This window comes from Hyla sarda, unplaced genomic scaffold, assembly GCF_029499605.1.
Source record: "Hyla sarda isolate aHylSar1 unplaced genomic scaffold, aHylSar1.hap1 scaffold_71, whole genome shotgun sequence".
Taxonomy (NCBI): domain Eukaryota; kingdom Metazoa; phylum Chordata; class Amphibia; order Anura; family Hylidae; genus Hyla; species Hyla sarda.
Window position 1 is genome coordinate 19651 of NW_026610729.1, and position 24832 is coordinate 44482.

The window sequence follows — 24832 nt, forward strand, 5'->3', positions numbered from 1 at the left end:
AATAACAACTCATCTACCTCTGTATCATACAGCAGCTGATAAATACTGGAAGGATTAAGTTTTTTTACATAGAGGTCATTTACAAATCTGTCTATTTAAAAAAAACATTTTTTGCCACCAGAGTACCCCTTTAAGCCTCCATGAATCAACTACTAATCCCCTGTCCTGTGGATAGGTAATAACGTTAAAATCTTGAGATAACCCCTTAAGTACTGTATACAATGAAAGTATTTATTTCAATTCATACTGGTACTTCCTTGATGAAAAATATGTCAGACACAATCTTCTACCGAAACCTCATCACTAGTTTTTACAAACATTTTTTGTAGGACTTGATTTGATCATATTAATTTATTTTATTCATTTATTCATTTATGATCATGTTCATTTATTTTATCAACATTATTGACTGTATAGGTACAGCATGTTATATTTACCAAAATTATTAAGGACATTGCATTATGAATGAGCCATTGATAAGCAAAAACTCATAGGGCTCATTGGGGCCCTTTTATTGTAAAGAGCAGCCTTTTGTGTGAAAAGTTTAAACACTTTCACTTTGGTTAATCTGAATAAAAAGAACTGCAATAAATTTACCAGTCCGTTATCATTGCTAAGAGCATACTGTACACAGGTTTTTACTATGGTATAAATATTTCAATTTATTGTATTACAAATTCCCAAATAATTGATGAACACATAGTATAAGAATAATGATAACCTGTAAATGAAAACATTTCCCAATAATATTTTTAACAATCTGAATTTGAAATTAAATTAAATAAAAGGCACATACCCATTATGGCTACATACACACACACACACACACACACACACACACACACACACACATACACACACACACACACACATACACACATATATATATATACATATATATATATATATATATATATTCAGTATTTTGCTCAGTATTTTTAACGAAAACCAGGATTGAAATTTGGGTTTTGAACAGGAGAATTTGAGGTCAACATTGAAATTCTTACATTTGTTGAATCCCCTGTGTAAAAAGTAACTAGGCACAAGCCTATGGTGTCACATGTTAAGATGGCATAAAGATAAGATATTTGTTGGCTAAGTAGTCCGTTCTGCCTTAACACTACATTTCCATGTCTGCTATTGACAATGGACAATGGGATCAGGACAATGAAACTGTTGGTTGAAAACAAAATCTCCTGTGTAGGACCAACCTTTGCAAGAGGAGCTGTACAGAAATGGGAGAATTTAGTTAATAGGTTCTGTATTTTCATTTTAAGATAATAGAGAAGAGTAAATATGGATGATATTGCATATGGACTCAAAATGTAAAATAAAAATTAAATATCTTGTTATTCTACAATTATTGTTGAAAAACCTGACTTTTACACCCCTGCCCCTGCACATGGGGATTTTGTTTAATACAATGTTTCTTTACGAACTAGACAGCACTGACCTTGACTCAATCCTGCAGCTGATCCATTGATATTAATGGACATAAGCCACGATCCCCAAACCATCCCCCCCCCCTTGATAGAAAAATATTCCATAAAATGCATTACTTGTGGGAGACCAGGCGCTAAGATCCCTACTGATCCCTACAATGAGGTAGAAGCATTGACCTTGGTGCTGGGCCTCTTTATTTTTTATTGACTCTGCGAGAGGTATTCTGGTTTCCTAAGAGTTGAACATAATTGGATTAATTAGAAACAAAGTTGCACAGTACCCAGACTTATATTGACCTATATTGACCAACATTTCGAATATCACTATGGCATGTCAAACATTTTGATATTTATTGATTGGACTTGTTTTTCCAGCACATCTCAAAAATGCATGGTCAAATTTACATCTGGGGAATCTGGAGGCAAAGTCAGCAACTTGAACCTTTTATTATATTCCTCAAACCATTCCTGAATATTCTTTGCAGTGTGGTCGGGGCATTATCTTGCTGACAGAGGCCACTGCCATAAGATCATACTGTGATGGAGTACTTAGTACACAAAAATATTTAGGCAGGTGGTATGTGTCACAGTAACATCCTCATGAATGCCAGGACCCAAGGTTTTCCAGCAGAACATTTCTCAGAGCAATACACTGCCTGCACTGGCTAGTATTCTTCCAATAATGCATTATGGTGCCATGTTTATCGCAGGTAAGCAACATCCATCTATTCCCTGTCTACATTTTGTAAAAAAATATGATTTTTTAGACCAGGCTTCTTTCTTCCATTGCTCCATGGTTCTATTATAATGCTCAGTGAACCCAGTGTAGGCCCTTTCAGATTATTCTAGAATGGCTAGCCTTTGCTTTCCACACACATCAATAAGCCTTGACCTTTTTGTCAGTTAACCTGTTGCCCTTCCTTGGACCACTTTTGTATATCGGTATTTACCATTTGTAAGAGACTCACCTCACAACACCTGCCCTTTTTGCCTCCTGTCCCCCAAATAAAGGGAACACTTAAACAACACAATGTAGCTCCAAGTCAATCACACTTCTGTTAAATCACACTGTCCACTCAGGAAGCAACACTGATTGACAATCAATTTCACATGCTGTTGTGCAAATGGAACAGACAACAGGTGGAAATTATAGCCAATTAGCAAGACACCCCCAATAAAGGAGTGGTTCTGCAGGTGGTGACCATAGACCACATCTCAGTTCCTATGCTTCCTGGTTGATGTTTTGGTCACTTTTGAATGTTGGAGGTCTTTTCACTCTAGTGGTAGCATGAGACAGAGTATACAACCAACACAAGTGGCTCAGGTAGTGCAGCCCATCCTGGATGGCCCATCAATGCGAGCTGTGTCAAAAAGGTTTGCTGTGTCTGTCAGCGTAGTGTCCAGAGCATGGAGATGCTATCAGGAGACAGGCCAGTACATCAGGAGACATGGAGGAGGCCGTAGGAGGGTAAGAACCCAGCAGCAGGATCGCTACCTCTGCATTTGTGCAAGGAGGAGCAGGAGAAGCACTGCCTGAACCCTGCCAAATGACGTCCAGCAGGCCACAAATGTGCATGTGTCCATTCAAACGGTCAGAAACTGACTCCTTGAGGGTGGTATGAGGGCCTGACATCCACAGGTGGAGGTTGTGCTTACAGCCCAACACCATGCAGGACGTTTGGCATTTGCCAGAGAACACAAAGATTGGCAAATTTGCCACTGTCGCCCTGTACTCTTCACAGATGAAAGCAGGTTCACACTAAGCACATATGACAGATGTGACAGAGTCTGGAGATGCCGTGGAGAATGTTCTGCTGCCTGCAATATCCTCCAGCATGACCGGTTTGGTGGTGGGTCAGCAATGGTGTGGGATAGCATTTCTTTGGGGGCCGCACAGCCCTCCATGTGCTTGCCAGAGGTAGCCTGACTGACATTAGGTGCCGAGATGAGATCCTCAGACCCCTTGTGAGACCATATTCTGGTGCTGTTGGCCCTGGGCTCCTCATAATGCAAGACAATGCTAGATCTCATGTGGCTGGTGTGTGTCAGCAGTTCCTGCAAGAGGAAGACGTTGATGCTATGGACTGGCCCACCCATTCCCCAGACCTGAATCTGGTTGAGCACATTTGGGACATCATGTCCATCCATCAATGCCACATTGCACCACAGACTGTCCAGGAGTTGGTGGATGCTTTAGTCCAGGTCTGGGAGGACATCCCTCAGGAGACCATCCTCCACCTCATCAGGAGCATGCCCAGGCATTGTAGGGAGGTCATACGGGCACGTGGAGGCCACACACACTACTGAGCCTCACTTTGACTTGTTTTAAGGACATTACATCAAAGTTGGATCAGCCTGTGGTTTTCCACTTTGATTTTGAGTGTGACTCCATATCCAGACCTCCATGGGTTGATATATTTGATTTCCATTGATAATTTTTGTGTGATTTTGTTGTCAGCATATTCTAAAGCATGTAAAGACGGAAGTATTTCATACGATTAGTTAATTCATTCAGATCTAGGATGTGTTATCTTAGTGTTCCCTTTATTCTTTTGAGCAGTATATATCCCTCCCTATGACAGGTGCCCCTGTCAACTGATAATCTATTTAATTTTTTTTTAACTAGTCAGGGGGACTTTATATTCTAGCTGATCGGCTAATATTGATTCTTCCCACTTATCAAAGTTTGTAAATGTTTTTTTTTTTTTTTTTTTTTAAAGGATCAGGATAATCACACTGGGGGAGATTTATCAAAATCTGCCCAGAGGCAAAGTTGCTGAGTTGTCCATAGCAACCAATCAGATCGCTTCTTTCATTTTTCAGAGGCCTTTTCAAAAATGAAAGCAATGATCTTATTGGTTGCTATGGGCAACTCAGCAACGGTTCCTCTAGACAGGTTTTGATAAATCTCCCCCACTGACCTGGAAAAAGCAAATTGTGAAATCTATTATGGTATTTCCGACCTCAATGTAATGCTGGTTTTATGTTGGTTTTTAGTCTGATGTCCAGTAGTCGACAATATGCTGCTACATAATGCAGCTGATAGGTAAAGGACAATATGAGAAAGGTAAGTTCAAATATGCATTCTCTTTAACCTGTTAAGGATGCAAGGCGTACCTCTACACCAGTGATGGCGAACCCATGGCATGCGTGCCACAGGTGGCACGCCGAGCCCCCTCTGTGGGCACGCGGCCATGGTTGCCATTTGATGCGCTCCGTGCGCTGGACTTCCCTGAACTTCCGCTATGCTCCTCCCGAGCTTGGGGCGGCAGGAGCAGGGGAGCCAACGGGAGCCACCCGCAAAAAGTGCCCGGGGTCAGGTCTTACCAGCAGTGGTGAGTAGGTACTCTATTCTTGCAGAGTGTGCGCCGCGGGGAAGCCATCCATGGCAGGCCGGCGCGATGACATCACATCATCATGCTGGCGCCCGGAGATCACGTCCCCGAGGCGCACACTCTGCAAGAATAGAGCTGCCTGTGATAAGAGGTAAAAACAGAGAGAGCTGCTCGGGCGGGAATGCACAGAAAAGGGCACATAAAAGGGCACATAACGAGGGGGATTTTAAGTTAGGAGCACATGACAGGGTGGCACATGACAGGGGGGCATTATAAGTTAGGAGCCTATGTTAGGGGGACATTACATGTGAGGGGCACATGACAGTTGCCCCCTGTCATGTGCCCCCCACATATAATGCCCCCCTGACATAGGCTCCTAACTTATAATGCCCCCCTCATATAATGCCCCCCTGACATAGGCTCCTAACTTATAATGCCCCCACATATAATACCCCCCTGACATAGGCTCCTTTCTTATAATGCCCCCTGTCATGTGCCCCCCACATATAATGCCCCCCTGACATAGGCTCCCAACTTATAATGCTCCCCTGTCATGTGCCCCCCACATATAATGCCCCCCTAACATGTGCTCCTGACTTTTAATGCCCCCCCCGTCTTGTGCCCCTCACATATAATGCCCCCCATTATGTGCCCCTCACATATAATGCCCCCCCCCATTCCCCCCTGCCCCTCCGTGCATGCCCCCAAAAGCAGAGCGGAGCATCGAGGAGAAGGAGGAGGACCCAGGATGACGCGCGCATGGTAAGTGACCAACAGGACGTGATATTCGGTTTTCCAACTACCACTCCCCCGCTCTCGGGACCTACTGCTATGGCCAGACCGGAGGAGGGGTGGTCGGGACACTGAAGTGGGGCAGTACCCAGACATACAGCCTCCAGCCATACACTGTATATGGCTGGAGGCTGTATGTCTGTAGGGGAACTATACTGCACCTAATGTGGGGGGACTATACTTCCTACCTAATGTGGGGGAACACTGCCTACCTAATGTGAGGAACAGTGACAACCTAATGTGGGGGAACTGTGCCAACCTAATGTGGGGGAACAGTGCCAACCTAATGTGGGGGAACAGTGCCAACCTAATGTGGGGGAACACTGCCAACCTAATGTGCGGGAACACTGCCAACCTAATGCGGGGGGAACTATACTGCCAACTTAATGTGGAGGGAACTATACTGCTAACCTAATGTGGGGGGAACTATACTGCCAACCTAATGTGGGGGGAACTATACTGCCAACCTAATGTGGGGAGGAACTATACTGCCAACCTAATGTGTGGGGGGGACTATATTGCCAACCTAATGTGGGGGAAACTATACTGCCAACCTAATGTGGGGGGGGGGACTATACTGCCAACCTAATGTGGGGGAACTATACTGCCACCCTAATGTGGGGGAACTATACTGCCAACCCTAATGTGGGGGAACTATACTGCCAACCCAAATGTGGGGGAACTATACTGCCAACCCTAAAGTGGGGGAACTATACTGCCAACCCTAATGTGGGGGGACTATACTGCCCACCTAATGTGGGGGGGACTATACTGCCAACCTAATGTGGGGGGAACTATACTGCCAACCCTAATGTGGGGGAACTATACTGCCAACCCTAATGTAGGGGAACTATACTGCCAACCCTATTGTGAAGGAACTATACTGCCAACCCTAATGTGGGGGAACTATACTGCCAACCCTAATGTGGGGGAACTATACTGCCAACCCTAATGTGGGGGGACTATAGTGCCAACCTAATGTGGGGGGGCTATACTGCCAACCCTAATGTGGGGGAACTATACTGCCAACCCTAATGTGAAGGAACTATACTGCCAACTCTAATGTGGATTTTGATTTAATTGCTGTGCTGGCACTTTGAGGGAAAAAAAGTTGGCGTGCATTACGGTTTGGGCACTCGGGCTCAAAAAGGTTCGCCATCACTGCTCTACACCCTGATTCCGTTACCTGGGTTTAAAGTGTGCGCACGAGCTGAGCACGCTTCAAACCTGGTTGGTCCTAACTGCTATCAGAAGCCAGGACCCAGGGTTAATGCTGGGCATCACTGATCAGACCGATGTCTGATATTAACCCTGTAGACACTGTGATCAAAGGTGATCACGGCGTCTAAAATGGAAGTGAAACGATCCTGGCAGCTCAGCGGTGCTGATCCGGACCATTGCAGTGAAATTACAATGTCCCAATCAGCTGAGAGGACGGCGGGAGGGCCCTTAACTGCTTCCTTGCCATCCGATTGGTCCTCTGATACTCCCAGCCAGCCATGTAGGCTGATGCAACAGAGCACCCATAACACTGATCATAGCATTGAACAGTGTATGCAATCAAAAGATTGCATGGTATAGCCCCCTATGGGGATAAAACATTATTTTTTTAAGTGTCAAAAAGAAAAAAGTTAATAAATGTGAATAAGCCCCTCCCCTACAGTGGCGTTGCGACCCGGGTGCGGGGGGTGCGGAGCGCACCGGGTGACACCAGCCTGGAGGGGTGACACCACGGCCGGCAGCACCGCCCGCATCTGCACACCGTCACTCAACTCAGCCGGTATTTGCAGCATCCCCAGACAGAAGAGGCTTCTTTCATGACCTGCAGGCTGCCGCACTCCAGTTTCAGCCCCCGACACGAAATCCTATCCCCCAGCCCCAGGAAGCTGCCTCTTTAAGACCTGCAATGCTTTCTGGGAACAGAAGTGCCGTGCGCACGTCTGCTCCCTCCCCCGACGTGTCCCTGCCTCATGTGCTCCGCGTCTGTATGGGTGATAAATTCCTCCCCAACCCCCGGACATTCCTGGACCTGGAGCCGCCCGGGGAGAGGAGAAAGTGAAGACAAGAGACTGGTGAGCTTGTAAGACCTCTCTGCAAAACTGTGTATTTAATGCAGTGTTTCCCAACCAGGGTGCCTCCAGCTGTTGCAAAACTATTACTCCCAGCATGCCCAGACAGCCTTTGGCTGTCCGGGCATGCTGGGAGTTGTAGTTTTGAACAGCTGGAAGCACCCTGGTTGGGAAACACTGATTTAATGTTTTAATGTAACAGGGAGAAAGGGGGTGCTGAGAGGCTCTGGGGGGTGCCATTGCCAGGAGGATGATCCTCCTTATGTATGATGGGGGTGCTACTGATGAATGATGGGGGTGCTGCACCCCCATCATCCATCAGCAGGATCATCCTCCTGGATGATGGGGGGTGCCCCTGGCAGGAGGATGATCCTCCTTATGTATGATGAGGGTGCTACTGATGAATTATGGGGGTGCTGCACCCCCATCATCCATCAGCAGATCATCCTCCGGGATGATGGGGGTGCTACTGGCAGGAGGATGCTCCTGCAGATGTAGCACCCCCATCATCCTGGCCATAGCACCCTCATAATCCATTGGGAGGATCATCCTTCTGCCAGTAGCACCCCTACCATCCTGGATGATGGGGGTGCCACTGGCAGGAGGATGATCCTCCTTATGTATGATGAGGGTGCATAAGGAAAGACTATAGAGAAGTCACCTGTAGTCACTGATATTATTGTGTATTTTCCTCATTATGTCCCATCAGAGCTGTTGTCACTTGTAAGTTCTGCAGTTGTGATGAGTAAAACTACAACTCCCAGCCAGGGCCGGTGCAAGGATTTCTGCCTACACAAGCGAAGCTCCATTTCGGGAATCTCGGTGGGCCGCAGCAATAAAACCAGAGAGGGTGGAGTGGTGTCAGTGACCTCTGCTGTGCGGCGGCGGGGCGCACAGGTGGGGGTCTTAGTATAAAAAAAAGTCTTCATTTTTCTGCCCCCATCAGCTGCGAGTCCATGCACCCTCAAGCGGACGCATGGTTTGCCTTATGACAGCACCGGGCCTGCTCCCAGCATAACCTCACCACTGCTTAGGTCATACTGGGAGCTGTAGTTTTAATTGGTGAAACCTTTTTTAGCGCTTTCCCATTCTTTGGCAATTGGTATATTTGATTATTATACTGGAATTTTTCACACTGCTCTACATCAGTGGCACCTGTCACGACAGGCTAAAAACTTACTGGGGGGGGGGGTAGGTATGGGGTGACACCATTTTATATTGCACCAGGTGACACCAACCTTAGCAACGCCACTGCTCCCCTAATAAAAGTTTGAATCCCCCTCCATTCCCATATTTTTTAATAAAATAATGTAATCAAAAATAAACATTAACCTGTGTGGTATCGCCACATGCATAAATGTCTGAACTATTAAAATATAAGGTTAGTTAAACCACACAGTCAATGGAATACTCATAGCAAAGTCCAAGATTTAGCATTTTTGGTCACTTTGTATACCGAAAAAAAATAATAATACAAAGCGATCAAAAAGTCCCATCAAAACAAAAATGGTAAAGATAAAATCTACAGACCACGGCGGAAAAAATGAGAACTCATATAGCCCAGTATGCATAAAAATAAAAAAGTTATGTGGGTCAGAAGATGCCAATTTTAAACATTCTAATTTTGGTGCATGTAGTAAAAGAAAACCTACATAAATTACGTATCCTTGTAACTGTATGGACCTACAGAATAAAGATAAGTTGTAATTTTTTATGAAAAGTGCACTGCGTAGAAACGTAAGAGCGCAAAATTTCCAAAATGGTGTGGTTTTTTTTATTCCACCCTTCAAATAAGTTTTTTTTTTTTTGTTTCACCACAATTTATGTTAAAAATAAATTATGTCATTACAAAGTACAATTGGTAATGCAAAATAACAAGCACTTATATGGGTCTGTAGGTGCAAAATTGAAATCTTTATGATTTTTAGAAGGGAAGGAGGAAAAAACAAAATGCAAAAATAAAAATTGTCCAGGTCCTTAAAGGGGTACTTTACTGGAAAACTATTTTATTTATTTATTTTAAATCAACTGGTGCCAGAAAGTTAAAAAGATTTGTAAATTACTTCTATTTAAAAATCTTAATCCTTCAGTACTTATCAGCTGCTGTATGTTCCAGAGGAAGTTCTTTTCTTCTTGAATTTCTTTTTTGTCTGACCACAGTGCTCTCTGCTGACACCTCTGTCCATTTTAGGAACTGTCCAGAGTAGGAGCAAATCCCCATAGCAAACCTATCCTGCTCCAGACAGTTCCCAAAATGGACAGAGGTGGCAGCAGAGAGCACTGTGGTCAGACTGAAAAGAAATTCAAAAAGAAAAAACTTCCTGTGGAGCATATAGCAACTGATAAGTACTGGAAGGATTAAGATTTTAAAATAGAAGAAATTTACAAATCTGTTTAACTTTCTGGCACCAGTTGATTAAAAAAAATATATTTTCCAGGGGAGTACCCCTTTAAGGCCAAAATGAGCTTAGTCCTTAAAGGGGTACTCCGGCGCTTAGACATCTTATCCCCTATTCAAAGGATAGGGGATAAGATGCCTGATCACGGGGTCCCGCCGCTGGGGACCCCCATGATCTTGCACACCGCACCCCGTTAAAATCAGTCCCCGGAGTGTGTTCGCTGCGGGTCTGATTACTGTCGATCACGGGGCCGGAGCATTGTGATGTCACAGTAAGCCTATGGGAGGGGGCGTGACAGACTGTTTTTAACAGGGTGCGGCGTGTAAGATCACGGGGGTCCCCAGCGGCGGGCCCCCGTGATCAGGCATCTTATCCCCTATCCTTTGAATAGGGGATAAGATGTCTAAGCGCAGGAGTACCCCTTTAAGGGATTAATAATATTTGCACCAACACCCTGTGTCATTTTATGCATTTTTGATACATTTTAATCCCCCTCTACAGTAGGTTATTCTACATTACAAATATTAAGGCTTATGAAATTTGTAGTCAAAAATACACTTTTGTTTTACAGTGATTTGTTCAGGGTAGGTATATAACTACTTTATCTTCTGATCCCAAATAGCAGCAACAGACAGATCTGGATAGGGAGAGGTCTGGAGCTAGTAGCTAGCAGTCTAACCCAAGACTGAAGTCCTCTTGTTTTTTATAAGCATGGTAAGTTTGTGATAGTCAGACTGGTCATCACATGAACATGTTGGGGAAATAAAAAACGTGGATGCTGCTGTACTGAAAATAAAAATTGTGCTGTACAACTAGTGATGGTGAGGGTGCATGACATGGAAAAAACTAAACGAAAACAAATCCAGAGTTCTTCTTTAAAAATAAACTGTCAGCGCAATATCATGCTCAGAGCTGCAGACATAGGCAGATAGCTGATAGAGAGATAAAACAAATGATACCTGCTTGAGAGCTGAAGGCCGTTTGCATAAAAAAAAAAAAATCTTCTAAGCTCAAGAGTCATAGAGACTGGTCTGAACTGTAGCATATATGCCCTCTCCCTCTCCAACCCCTCTCTGTCCTGCATAGTTGGTGTGCAAGGTTTAACTTCCACCAGTAAGCTTTGCACATTAATTATATAGGGCAGGGAGGTGTGTATGCTGCAGCACAGTGACTATAACACTTGAGCTTGGAAGGAAAACATGATTTTATAAATTTGCAAACAGCCATCAGTATAGAAACAGGTATCATTAGATTTATCTCCCCAGTATCTGCCCGTGTCTGCAGCTCTGAGCTGATAAAATGTTTATTTTTACTTGTTTTGTTCTAGATTTTGAACAATTTGTCATATATTTTCTTAAGATACACTCATTTAAAAGAGCTTTTATTGAGTTTTTCGATTGCATAGAGGCTTTTCTAAATATCCAGAGGTCTTCTTTGCCAAGGATCCCTAGCTCACCTAGCAACATAAGGGTTACTTCTATTTTTGTCATGGATTCTTCTATCATAAACATTTAATGCTGACAAACAAGCAAACTTCTCAGGGAGCACCATTCACCAAAAAGTCTAGTCTTTAAAAAAAAAAGACTTTTGCAAGACTTTACAGGGTTTCATTGTCACCAGGAGGGGGGGGGGGGAGTTATAAAAAGCAAGAAGTAATCAGAGGTAAGGATGATTTCTCAATAGTACAGCAGCAGCACTGGGAACCCATGAGTGCGTCTCTTCAACACAAGTGAAGTGCTTTCTTTTTGGACTGTGGCTTTAGCGGAGCCGGGGACGGCATGTTCAGTGTACTTGTGTCAGTCCCTCTAAATAGCTTCACATCTGCTTGTTCCCTATTTCTGACATTTTCATTCATCTTGTCTGCCTTATTGGGTGATAGAGGCCTGTACAGAAGCATCTTTTTCTGCAGTTGTCATTGTGTTGGGAGGACAATGGGGGGACCTCCCACTGACCGCAGCTGTGCCGAGCTCTGAATACAACAAGGCCTCTCTTGGCACTTGCTCTGAGGTTTTGCTGTTGGAAAGTTCCTCTGTGATTCAGCTGTCACTCAGAGGCAGGCAAAGGGGCACTGAAAGGCGCTGCTCACTGAGTAGGAAATATTCTCTAGGCCATCAGCAGTGAATAAGAAAACTTGCCCATTGTCCCGTCTGACCATTCAAATAGACTGGGGTCCTTTGCAAATGGACAATAGCTGGCAAGTACGTACAAGGCTGCACATAACTGAAGAGTGAGAACAGTCCACTACTTTTTATTGGCCCTTGTAAATGGGAAAAGAAAACAAGAGAGGGCATGTTTAACCCTCTTCTATGCCAGGTGGATTAAAATCTGTGGTCCTTGGAGAAAAAGACACTTCAGCACGAGATGACTCTTATCCAACAAACATTATGGCCATGGGGAGTTGAAAATGATTTTATTTTAACCGAGAAATCCTGTATTATCAAAGAACATTTTCACCATAAAGTGCTCTATATAGGTAAAAAAAAAAATGTCCCTAAATACTATTTATATGATCCCAGATCGGTTATTAATGGGGAACTCATTTATCATTGTAGGTGTAAGTGAAGCATTTTTCTACAAATTTTTTTTTTGTGTGCTGGTAGGAGCACCAGATTTATCCAATAGTCGCAGGACATTTGATACATTTTGTGAAGGTACACATTTTATGACACTTCACTCTTCACATTTTTTAATATTCAGGGACTCTATAGTAACAGGGACTGTTCCCCAGGACTGGCTCATGTTAAAAGTGGTGCCAATATTTAAAAAGGGGCCAAAAGGTGATACCGGGAATTATAGGCCAGTAAGGCGTCTTTCACCCTATAGAATTCTCTGTTTTAAAGATCTGTTAAAATGACCTGTTAACAAAACCATTAGCAACGGCCATTAAACGGCCGTTACAAAATCCCATTATAGTCTATGGGATTTTTACATTACCCGTTTTAACCCATCATAACCCGTTATTAATAACAGATGTTATTTTGTGATGGGAGAAAGTAAGGGGAGAAATAGTGCATGAACTGTTTAACAGCCGTTTTTAATGGTTTTGTTAATGGGTCATTGTAACGGATAGTGTCAAAGCAGCTTTGGCTGGCCACCTTGGCATGCTCCTGACTACATCTGCTTCACTCTTGCCCCCAATCTTAGACTATTCAGAAGACCGTGACCTGGGGCTTTACCACTAAAAAGCCCTCATGTTTGGTTAGCAGGTGAAAGCTATGATTCTCCTTAAAGGGGTATTCCAGTGGAAAACTTTTTTTAAATTTTTTTAAATCAACTGGTGCCAGAAAGTTAAACAGATATGAAAATTACTTCTATTAAAAAATCTTAATCCTTCCAGTACCTATTAGCTGCTGAATACTACAAAGCAAATGGTTTTCTTTTTGGAACACAGAGCTCTCTGCTGACATCTCTGTCCATTTTAAGAACTGTCCAGAGTAGAAAAAAATAATCCCCATAGCAAACATATGCTGCTCTGGACAGTTCCTAAAATGGACAGAGATGTCAGCAGAGAGCACTGTGGTCATAATATCAGCAGACAGCTCTGTGTTCCTCTGTAGTATTCAGCAGCTAATAAGTACTAGAAGGATTAAGATTTTTCTTGCACCAGTAGATTTAAAAAAAATTAAAAGTTTTCCACCGGAGTACCCCTTTAATTTCAGCTTCTGATGGAGTTATCATCTGTTGCACCTCATGGTTCCTTGTTACAGCCTTTGTCCCGGTAAAAAAAAAAATACATGGCTGCTTTCTTCCATAAACAGCCCCAAAAGTGTCCAGCCTGATTTACTGTACTTTAATAGAATTGAGCTACAATACCAGACAGAATACTCATGGGCAGATGGGCTGCAAAGTAGGCAGCCATGGTTTTATAAGGGTACGTGCACATGGGTAAAATCCATAACCATTTTAACCAGCACGCCATAGCTTCTCTTAGCCATGGACAGCGCTGGGCGACCCCTGCCCTGCAGCTCCCCCTGATTTAAATGGGAGCTTCAGAGTACAACTGCACGATAACTGCAAGTGGCATGTCTCTTTTAAGCAGGGTTTTCCAACTCCCACTGAAGTCAACAGGAATTTTTTAGAAAAGTGAAACTGTCATTTTTGACACAGAATATGGCACGGTTTCCTAATCTTAAAGCTTACTTGTCATTTCAAAATATTTTTAACAACTTGCTTTGTCTTGTTAAACCTAACTCTTCAAACTGGTGACAAACTGATTTGATTGTTCTCACTACAAATTTTCAGCCCCTGAGGGCCACCTTCATGGTGCACATCTGTTCCACATGCCACCTCCAGGCTGTCTCATTCTGCCACCATATGTTCTCTTTATGCTGATGCCACCTCCAGGCTGTCTCATTCTGCCACTATATGTTCTCCTCATGCTGATGCCACCTCCAGGCTGTCTCATACGGCTACCATATGTTCTCCTCATGCTGGTGCCAGCTCCAGGCTGTCTCATACTGCCACCATATGTTCTCTTCCTGCTGATGCCGCCTCCAGCCTGTCTCATACTGCCACCATATGTTCTCCTTATGCTGATGCCACCTCCAGGCTGTCTCATTCTGCCACCATATGTTCTCCTCATGCTGATGCCAGCTCCAGGCTGTCTCATACTGTCACCATATGTTCTCCTTATGCTGATGCCACCTCCGGGCTGTCTCATACTGCCACCATATGTTCTCCTCATGCTAATGCCAGCTCCAGGCTGTCTCATTCTGCCACCATATGTTCTCCTTGTGCTGATGCCACCTCCAGGCTGTCTCATACTGCCACCATATGTTCTTCTCATGCTGATGCCAGCTCCAGGCTGTCTCATTCTGCCACCATATGTTCTCCTAATGCTGATGCCAGCTCCAGGCTGTCTCATTCTGCCACCATATGTCCACCTCATGTTGATGCCAGCTCCAGGCTGTCTCATACTCCCACCATATGTTCTCCTCATGCTGATGCCACCTCCAGGCTGTCTCATTCAGCCACCATATGTTCACCTCATGCTGAGGCCAGCTCCAGGCTGTGTCATCCAGCCACTATATGGTCTCCTCATGCTGCTTCCACCTCTGGCTGTGTCACTGTGCCACCATGTGGTCTCCTCATGCTGCTGGCATATTAAATAAAACTTTTTAGGTTCATATATTAAAAATCTTCAATTAAAATGTTAAAAAAAATATCTTTAATTTAAATTGTGAGGCCTTATTGTCTCATCAGGCTGTTGCCACCTCCGGGCTTGGTCATTCAGCCACTCTATGGTCTCCTCATGCTACCGCCACCTCCATGCTGTGTCATTCAGGCACTATATGGTCTCCTCTTGCTGATGCAAACTCCAGGCTGTGTCATTCTGCCGGATTATGGTCTCCTCATGCTTCCACCACCTCCAGGATGTGTCATTAAGCCACTTTATGGTTTCCTCATGCTTTTGCCACCTCCAGGCTGTCATTCAGCCACTATATGTTCTCCTCATGTTAATGCGACCTCCACGCTGTGTCATTCAGCCACTGTATAGTTTCCTGATACTGATGCCACCTCCAGGCTCTGTCATTGTGCCACTCTGCAACAGTTATTCTAATAGCGACACCTCTTATCTGCATGTCATACTGAATAACAGTATTATTTCACTAACACAGCACACTCCCTATGCGTGTTATGGCAAGGCAAAAGTGTTTTACACCCCTATTGAGGCTCTCTGTAGCCTTGAAATAGTGGTTTTTAATAGCGATTCACCACAAATAAATTCGGACCAAACCAAATTTTTTCGGAAAATTGGGCAAATCGGCCCAATCGAATTTTTCAAAAATTCGCTCATAACTAGACAAGACATTAGAGCTTTTTTTCTGGGGTAATGAGTCTCTCATTGATGAGATTTACAAACATATTAGAAATCACATTGGCTTATGGCATCACATGGAGGAGAGTTGTCTGAAATAACAGTGCCCATTTAATGCTGATCAACCCCTTTAACCCCTTAAGGACACATGACGTACTGGAACGTCATGTGTCCACTCCCGATCTATAACGCGGGGCCACGGCGTGGCCCCGCGTCATAGCGGGTCGGGCCCGGCCTCTAACAACGGCCGGGACCCGTGGCTAATAGCGCGCGGCATTGATCGCTGTGCCGCGCGCTATTAACCCTTTAGACGCGGCGTTCAAAGTTGAACGCCGCGTCTAAAGTGAAACCGAAAGCATCCCGGCTAGCTCAGTGGGCTGTTCGGGATAGCCGCGGTGAAATCGCGGCATCCCGAACAGCTGACAGGACAGCGGGAGGGCCCCTACCTGCCTCCTCGCTGTCCGATCGCCGAATGACTGCTCAGTGCCTGAGATCCAGGCATGAGCAGTCATCCGGCAGAATCGTTGATCACTGGTTTCTTATGAGAAACCAGTGATCAACATAGAAGATCAGTGTGTGCAGTGTTATAGGTCCCTATGGGACCTATAACACTGCAAAAAAAAAGTGAAAAAAAAAAGTGAATAAACATCATTTAACTCCTCCCCTATTAAAAGTTTGAATCACCCCCCTTTTCCAATAAAAAAAAAAACACAGTGTAAATAAAAATAAAAATAAACATATGTGGTATCACCGCGTGCGGAAATGTCCGAATTATAAAAATATATCATTAATTAAACCGCTCGGTCAATGGCGTGCGCGCAAAAAAATTCCAAAGTCCAAAATAGTGCATTTTTGGTCACTTTTTATATCATTTAAAAATGAATAAAAAGTGATCAATAAGTCCTATCAATGCAAAAATGGTACCGTTAAAAACTTCAGATCACGGCGCAAAAAATGAGCCCTCATACCGCCCCATACACGGAAAAATAAAAAAGTTATAGGGGTCAGAAGATGACAATTTTAAACGTATTAATTTTCCTGCATGTAGTTATGATTTTTTCCAGAAGTCCGACAAAATCAAACCTATATAAGTAGGGTATCATTTTAATCGTATGGACCTACAGAATACATATCAGGTGTCATTTTTACCGAAAAATGTACTACGTAGAAACGGAAGCCCCCAAAAGTTACAAAACAGCATTTTTTTTTCAATTTTGTCGCACAATGATTTTTTTTCCCGCTTCACCATAGATTTTTGGGCAAAATGACTGACGTCATTACAAAGTAGAATTGGTGGCGCAAAAAATAAGCCATCATATGGATTTTTAGGTGTAAATTTGAAAGAGTTATGATTTTTTAAAGGCAAGGAGCAAAAAACGAAAATGCAAAAACGGAAAAACCTCCGGTCCTTAAGGGGTTAAATTTAGGGATCATTATTTTTTTTAGAACCTGGACCATTTGAAAATCCTGTGGTTGATCAGACTGATCCTGGTACCAAATCACTACAGCAGCTGTCTGGTGCCAAATATATGAATATTATATATAGAATACATAGAATTCAGCATTACTAGTGTAAAAGGAATAATAGTAAGATTGGCCATCACCTTTCCTTCAAATACCTGGCAGCGCGTGTGAGTAAAATTCTGCAGCTCATGTATCGGCTAAGAGGCTTATCCTTTTCAGAGGATGTTGTGAAAGATTTTGTGTTTGTGAAGAGTTAAGTTCTGATTCCCGGATATCTGTTTGGCTGCCAAATGTCTGTCCGATGAAGCAAATCAACTGGGAAGTCTGTAATGCTCATTCCACTTACTGAGACCTAATCTGAGGACTGCCTAATCGGGCAAATAGTGCAAAAAGATTTACTAGAACTAATGGAGCCAAAGTAAAAGTATTTGACCTGCAAGAATATTGTGAATCTCTGAAAAAATCCACCTTATATGAACTCCAGGAACGGGCACCACAGTGTGACCATGAAAAAAACACTAATACTAAAGTTTAATTAATGACTATTTGTTACTCACTGAAACTTACAGCTTGGCAGAAATGAACATTGCTACTAAATAAATTCCCAGTAAATACCTGTGAAAAGGTTTTAACCATACATTTCTTAGTGACATCTCTCTTTGTAGAAACTGGTTTACAATTAATGGTTGACTTATACTATGTTGGTTGTCACTTCAGCTTTTCCAGGTAAATGCATAACTGTAAAATATTGAACCTTGGTACAGGGGGTTTGGTTATATAGCTGCATACTATTGCCATGTTTGCCCTTTAGTATTCAGGAAAGGAGCAGCAATGAACACCATATTGGTTGACATCCAGCTGGTTGAAGATTTTGCCAGGACTATCTAAGGCTATGGCTATGTGGCGACTTTGGCTACCACATGGATCATGTGGCCAGATATTGTTGTGTCTCTCTCCCTGAATTTTGTCAAAGTTGATGTAAGTGAATGGGGGTAACATTATGACCCACCATTGGTCATTTGTAGGTTGCAATATGACCCTACTAACTTACATTAGCTGTGATAGGACACGATTCAGGAGACAGACACAGAGATCTTTGGCTGTGGTCTTCATGTTGTCATATAGCCCTAGCCATAGTCACCAAACTTTACTATTCTACTACTGCCAGAGATGGAGCAAATGACTAAGGTAGACATATATTGGGTACATAAAGACGAAAGAGTTGTCGGTTCACAGTTTTTTGTACAGTAACAGAAACGTTATTCGGACATCAAGGTGAACACTTCCATGGCGGATCTATGTACACCGATGCAGGCATGAACAGCCACACAGATGATGTTTCGCACAATTGAGGCACTTCCTCTGACCTAGACATGCATTGGGACCAGCTTCACCTATGGTGATCCTTTGGCTGGCCTGGGCATTCCTCTGTCTAGAAAGGAACTACTCGGGGACACTGTATTTTGGCACGATGACTGGTATTGTCATAAAGGGAATTAAAACAAAAGAGGTAGGCCTCTGGGTGGTTCTAAAAAGGCAAGGTATAAAGGGGACAAATTGGGTTTGGTGGGTGAGGGCTCATCATCCCGAATCTCGCCCGAATAAGGCCTATTTTCCCCCATGCTAAGCTTTCAATAGTGAGGGAGATATTACATAAAAGCAATGTATTTTACAGAGTTAAGTTTGGTAGCAGAGAGATGCAGATTTGTTAGACTTACAGATTACTTGCTTGACTACTCAAACATGTAGACATTTGCAGTTTTCTTCTGCCTATGTCCTTCTACATTAAATCATTAATGCAAAGCAGGCCCAGCATGTCTGACAAGAAATGGCCAAAGAATAGCGAGAATATGAATGCTCTTGTCTCACTGCAGGGTGTGTTTATCACTAACTTTACCATTTTATTTCAACAAATCCATTCTTCCCGCAGAGCGGCCTCACTGCACCCATAAAAATAACAAGGCCCCAACTGAGTTCCGAATAAAGGAGATGTCTGCTTCTTATAGCAGCCAAGGGATGAGCCTGTGAATGTGCCCTGCCACAGTACGCATCGATTTTCACAGAAAAACAGAACATTGCAATCACAAAGACAACTCCGTACCTCCGACTCCTTTACTGCCATAGTGAAAACATCCAGTATTTTGTTCTGTGAATACTTTCACTTGTGCTATGTGATCGTAATCACAATACCTATAGAAGAAGGAAATACCTTTACAGATAACAGAATTTAACCTTCAATTTGAGAAATTGCAGTACCAAAGAAAGGTCATGTACAAATGCACAATCTAAATGTAAAGAACTTTATTAGCTGCTGTATGCTCCAGAGGAAGTTGTGTAGTTCTTTCAAGTCTGACCACAGTGCTCTCTGCTGACACATCTGTCCATGCCAGGAACTGTCTAGAGCATGGGTAAATTCCCATAGTAAACTTCTCCTGTTGCAGACAGTTCCTGACATGGACAGAGGTGGCAGCAGAGAGCCCTGCAATCAGACTGGAAAGACCTACTCAAACCTAAGAAAAGTAAAGACCTAAGTAAAGTAAAATATAACTTTTATTTAGTCCAATAAAATATGTAGCAGCTACCAGAAGCTCACACTCTGGCCGTCATATTTCTGGTGCGTCACACACTCGTATTTATGGCCAATGTTAGCATCAGCTGGAGTGTGAGATCCCAGTAGCTGCTACTGTGTATCTCATGTTTTAATGGACTAAACAAAAGTTATATTTTATCTTGGAATTCTGGGTCATATGTTCTGTGGATACTTGGTTACAGCTGCACCCCATTTGAGTATAAGTGAATCCATTTCCCCAGAGATGAGCAAGTGCAGCACCAGAGTCCCATGCTTAAAAAGGTTGGTAGTGTAGAGGCTGCAGGTCCTGGCAGAGTATAGAGCAGGAGCCATGCACTGGAATGTACACAGTGTGGGCTCCACACAACCAGAATCTTACCACTATGAATCATTCTCAGATCCTTGCTTTCAGTTTTGTAAATTTGGGCAGGTAGTAGTAGGGGCAGGTGGTAATAGCCCAGGGACAGATGGTAGTATAATCCCTTGTAGTGTTCGTGACGCCAGGATGTGGTTGTATGGTGTAGGGCACCGCCAACAACCAACCCAGAAATGGCATATATTAAATGAGAGTCCAAAGCAGGTTGACTTTAAACGGGTATTCCAGCCAAATACATCTTATCCCCTATCCAAAGGATAGGGGATAAGATGATTGATCGTGCAGCACCCACATTCTATGCGGGGCTGCGTCTCCAGTCGCGGAAACCTCTTTGTTTCTGGGACTTGAGACGTGACATCACGCCACGCCCACTCCATTCATGTTGATGGGAGGGGGTGTGATGACTGTCACCCCCCTCCCATAGACATGAATGGAGGAGGTGTGGCAGGACATCATGAGGGGGCTAGGTTTCCGAGACTGGAAACGCAGCGCCGCATAGAATGTGGGTGCTGCATGGAGATCGTGGGGGGTGCCAGCGGTAGGCCACCCATGATCAGGCATCTTATCCCCTTTCCTTTGGATAGGGGATAAGATGTATTTGGCCGGAATACCCCTTTAACACAAAGTATTGAATACTGCACACAGGAGTAATGCAGATGTCTCAATATGGTTGTTACCAAAAACAAGAAAATGGCAGCTCAACCTCTATATCAGAGAGTGCAAAGCAGTCTATCCCATTAGCCATACACGAAAAAAGAGAGACTAAAGCGGATATACTAAAGTGCAGTGCAAACCTATCAGTAACAACAATATTCTGTATGAAATATTAATCTTTATTACCAAATGATATACAAAAATACATGGATACAAATAACACAACACAGTACAAATAAAAACAATTAGAATTGCTCTAACCAGAGAAACCTCCTTCAAAAACATGAGAGGAGGATATAACCACCTTTGGGGTGTATACTGAGTATATACTGTATAATGTAGAACTAAACACGTGGGGCTCTGTGGGGGACACATGTTGTGACCTGTTTACACGGGCATCTGTCTTATCCCCTGTCTGGTATTCTGTACAGTTTTGCATGTTTTACTTTTACATTCATTGCTATACAGGTAGGATAGCCAGTCCAGCCTGTGTATAGTGTATAGGGCAGCATTACTTTGCCTTGATGGTATACTGTGTAACTTGTTTCTGTACACTAGGTACTTGTTTTTTCTGCCACATATATGGTTTACACATGAGCTTGGGGTTTTTGATGGACTAAGCAGTATTATCTGCCTACTATTATTTATGTACATGTGCCCTCTTGAGGATGGTTACATCCTTTCGTAGGGTATTACTCTGGTTAATTGTTTTTAATTGTACTGTGTGTTTTTGTATCCATGTATTTTTGTATATCATTTGCTAATATAGAGTAATATTTCATACACAGTATTGTTGTTTCTGATAGGTGTGCACTGCACTTTAGTACATCCGCTTTTTTCTCTCTTTTTTGTTTCCGCCGCAGAAATCCCGATTCCAACGTGCGCAGTAAGAATAGACTTGTCGGCTACTTGCTCTCTACGTCCTAGCACCCAGAGGATTAATCAAATGTGTGGAATGTCTTCCTGTGTTTTCCGGGCGGACATTTTGCACATTTTACTCCGTGTGAACATACCCTTCATGGGACAAGAGGAAAGGAGCACAATAAGTGGATAAACATTTTTATCTTAGATATATTCACTTTCCTATATTCACTATTGATTTATCTAAAATTAAACACAATTAGGGGAAATTTATCAAAACCTGTCCAGAGGAGAAGTTGCTGAGTTGCCCATAGCAACCAATCAGAATGCTTCTTTCATTTTTGAAAAGGCCTTTGAAAAATGAAAGTAGCGATCTGATTGGTTGCTATGGGCAACTCAGCAACTTCTCCTCTGGACAGGATTTGATTAATCACCCCCCATTGTGACCGTTGAAAGTGGATAAAAACTCAAAAACACCTTCACAAACAGAACGCACTGTCATTGAAATCTACATCATAATGTGTTCCTTAAATGTCTGACTGCTGTAGTTTTTAAAAAAGTTGGGCGCTAAGCTAAATCATACTGTACCGGTGAGGTCCATGTTTCAGGACACTTATTTGCTTGTTTTACAGCAAAGAACAGAGCCATCAAAGCGTTCGGTAGATGAATCAAGAACAAAACTGTCCCGGGAGCTCGAGAACACAGAATAGATTGTTATTGAAAGTGAAGTAACAATTATCTTGCTGAATAGATGACACTTTGGTTATGTAAGATCTAGTTCTGCCTTACCTGCACAGCTGTTCCTTTCTAGACTACTTTAATATGTTCTTAGATCAGTGTCACGGCTAATTAGGGCAAACAACATGTGTGTTTTGTTTGCACGTCTCCTTTCATCCTTTTTTATTGTGTAAGTAGCGCCTTTCACTTTGTACAGATCTTAGGAGTGTTGGGGTCTATTCACATGGCAGAATTTGCGCTTGCAAAATTCTGCTTCAAATTAAAGCCCATAGACTTCTATGGGATTCCGCATTCCCATTCACACTTCTGAATTTCCGCTTGCGGAAATTCAGAAGTGTGAATGGGAATGCGGATTCCCATCAAAGTCTATGGGCTTTAATTTGAGGTGGAATTCCGCAAACGGAATTCCGCAAGCGGAAATTCTGCTGTGTGAATAGACCCACATGTCCTTTTGAGCAATACATATATAAATTCATCTTTGTATATCCTCATTGTACCGTAAAAGTGTCAGGTGCTTCTTACTTTTTTGGTGTAGTGCACCACTATGTTGAAGAAGTTTGGTTGAGAATTTGTTGCAGAATTTGAAACATACATGAAAATTGGAGTTGACAACACCAATCTGTGCCCTATTCATGAAATTTTTGCTTTTCTTGGGCAGTTCCTGACATGGACATAGATGGCAGCAGAGAGCATTGTGGTCAGACTGGAAAGACCTACACAACTTCCTCTGGGGCATAGAGCAGCTGATAAGTACTGGAAAGGTTGGGATTTTTAAATTTACAAATCTATATGGCTCCAGTTGATATGAAAAATCTTGTTTTCCACTAAAGTAACCCTTTAATATGTGTTTTTCAAGCTGGAGAAAGTCTGGTGGAGGTCTATGGAAGAAAATGGACACAAACTACTTGAAAAAATGCCATACCCAAAATGCACACTCAAAATGAAGAAAAAAAAATGAAAAAAATCAAACGCATTGATCTTTCTGACTTCCGAATTATTTTTCTCTATTGACTTCCAAAAAAAAAAAAAATGCTGGTAAAAACTTTAGGAAATTGACACAGAAATTTTTTTTTTTTTTTTTTTTTTTTTTAACGGAGAACTCCATTTGTGACACCAGCCTAAGTAGAACACAAGGTCTAGCTTCTTCCAATATAGCTTTACTTTTTACTTTCAGTCATGTTTTCTATTGTTACAAACTTAAAAAAACAATTGTTAATAGCGCCCCCTTTGTGTCAATAATCTCTAAGTCGTAGCCTGTCATTAACCAAACTGAATAGAGCTGAGCAGAAAACATGGCTTCAGTCAATGCTCTTCTCACTGACCACTTAAAAAGGATAATAACTTTTGTTACTAGCCTTTTACATCAGAAGTGACAAGTAAATCTGTTGGCTATTACTATGGCCCCTATTGGCCTTAACAGAGAGTTGACTATTTTGGGGGTAGTACAAGGACATTGATGATTAGTATGCACATGATGTGATACAACAATGTAACATTTATATCATAGGATACAATACCTACAAGGTGTTAAACCCGTAAAAAGTCTCATTAGGTTACATTATTCTCATCATGCTGAAAAACCTTCTCTGACATGTAAATATGTTTGTTCAGATAATTGTTAAATATCATTAGGCCAGCCCAGTGGTGCAGCACTGCCACCTACATGAATTGGGAAAGATCAATTGCAAATGTATTATATTTTGTGTAAGATAGTTGTTTTTTGTTTACATGTTTGTATATATATATATATATATATATATATATATATATATATATATATATACAGATATATAAATTTGTATAAATAATACCTGCCATTTCAAAATGGGATAGGTCAATTATGAGTGCTTGAAAAAAAGCTTGCACAATATTTCGGAAAAATAAATGCAATATAAATATTTATAAGAAGTAAATTATTTGTCTAGAAAAAATCTATTACAATACAAAAGTACAATACAATAGGACAGTTCCTACTACTGCCATATATGAACAGAAATCAAGAATTGCCCCATTATTAAACTGTTTAAGTCTTTCAGATATATAACAGATGTTATCACCATCATACAGTGAAGGAAAGAAGCTCACTCACAGCCACTCTTTCTGCCTACTTATCTGCCCTAAGCACTGGATCCTTAGCTGGACGGGCGTCTCTTTTCTAAGTAAGTACAGGGGCGTAACAAGGTCCAAAACAACAGCACTGTATTGAGGTCGGGGAAACAGGTCAGGACACAAAGTGTTAACAAGCACAGAACAAGATACAAAATACAGGGAGTAAACACGAGAAAAAGAAGTAGCCTAACAAGCCAGGTCCAAAC

The 24832-nt window shown here is 42.5% G+C and overlaps 1 long non-coding RNA gene across 1 annotated transcript; it reads left to right on the forward strand.

The window, feature by feature from the left end:
• Window positions 1–4364: 4364 nt before the first annotated feature.
• Window positions 4365–23274, forward strand: LOC130344240 (uncharacterized). Its single transcript, XR_008883215.1, has 4 exons — window positions 4365–4509; window positions 10660–10751; window positions 22412–22546; window positions 23176–23274. It is a non-coding gene; the product is annotated as an uncharacterized LOC130344240 (long non-coding RNA).
• The last annotated feature ends 1558 nt before the right edge of the window (window positions 23275–24832 follow it).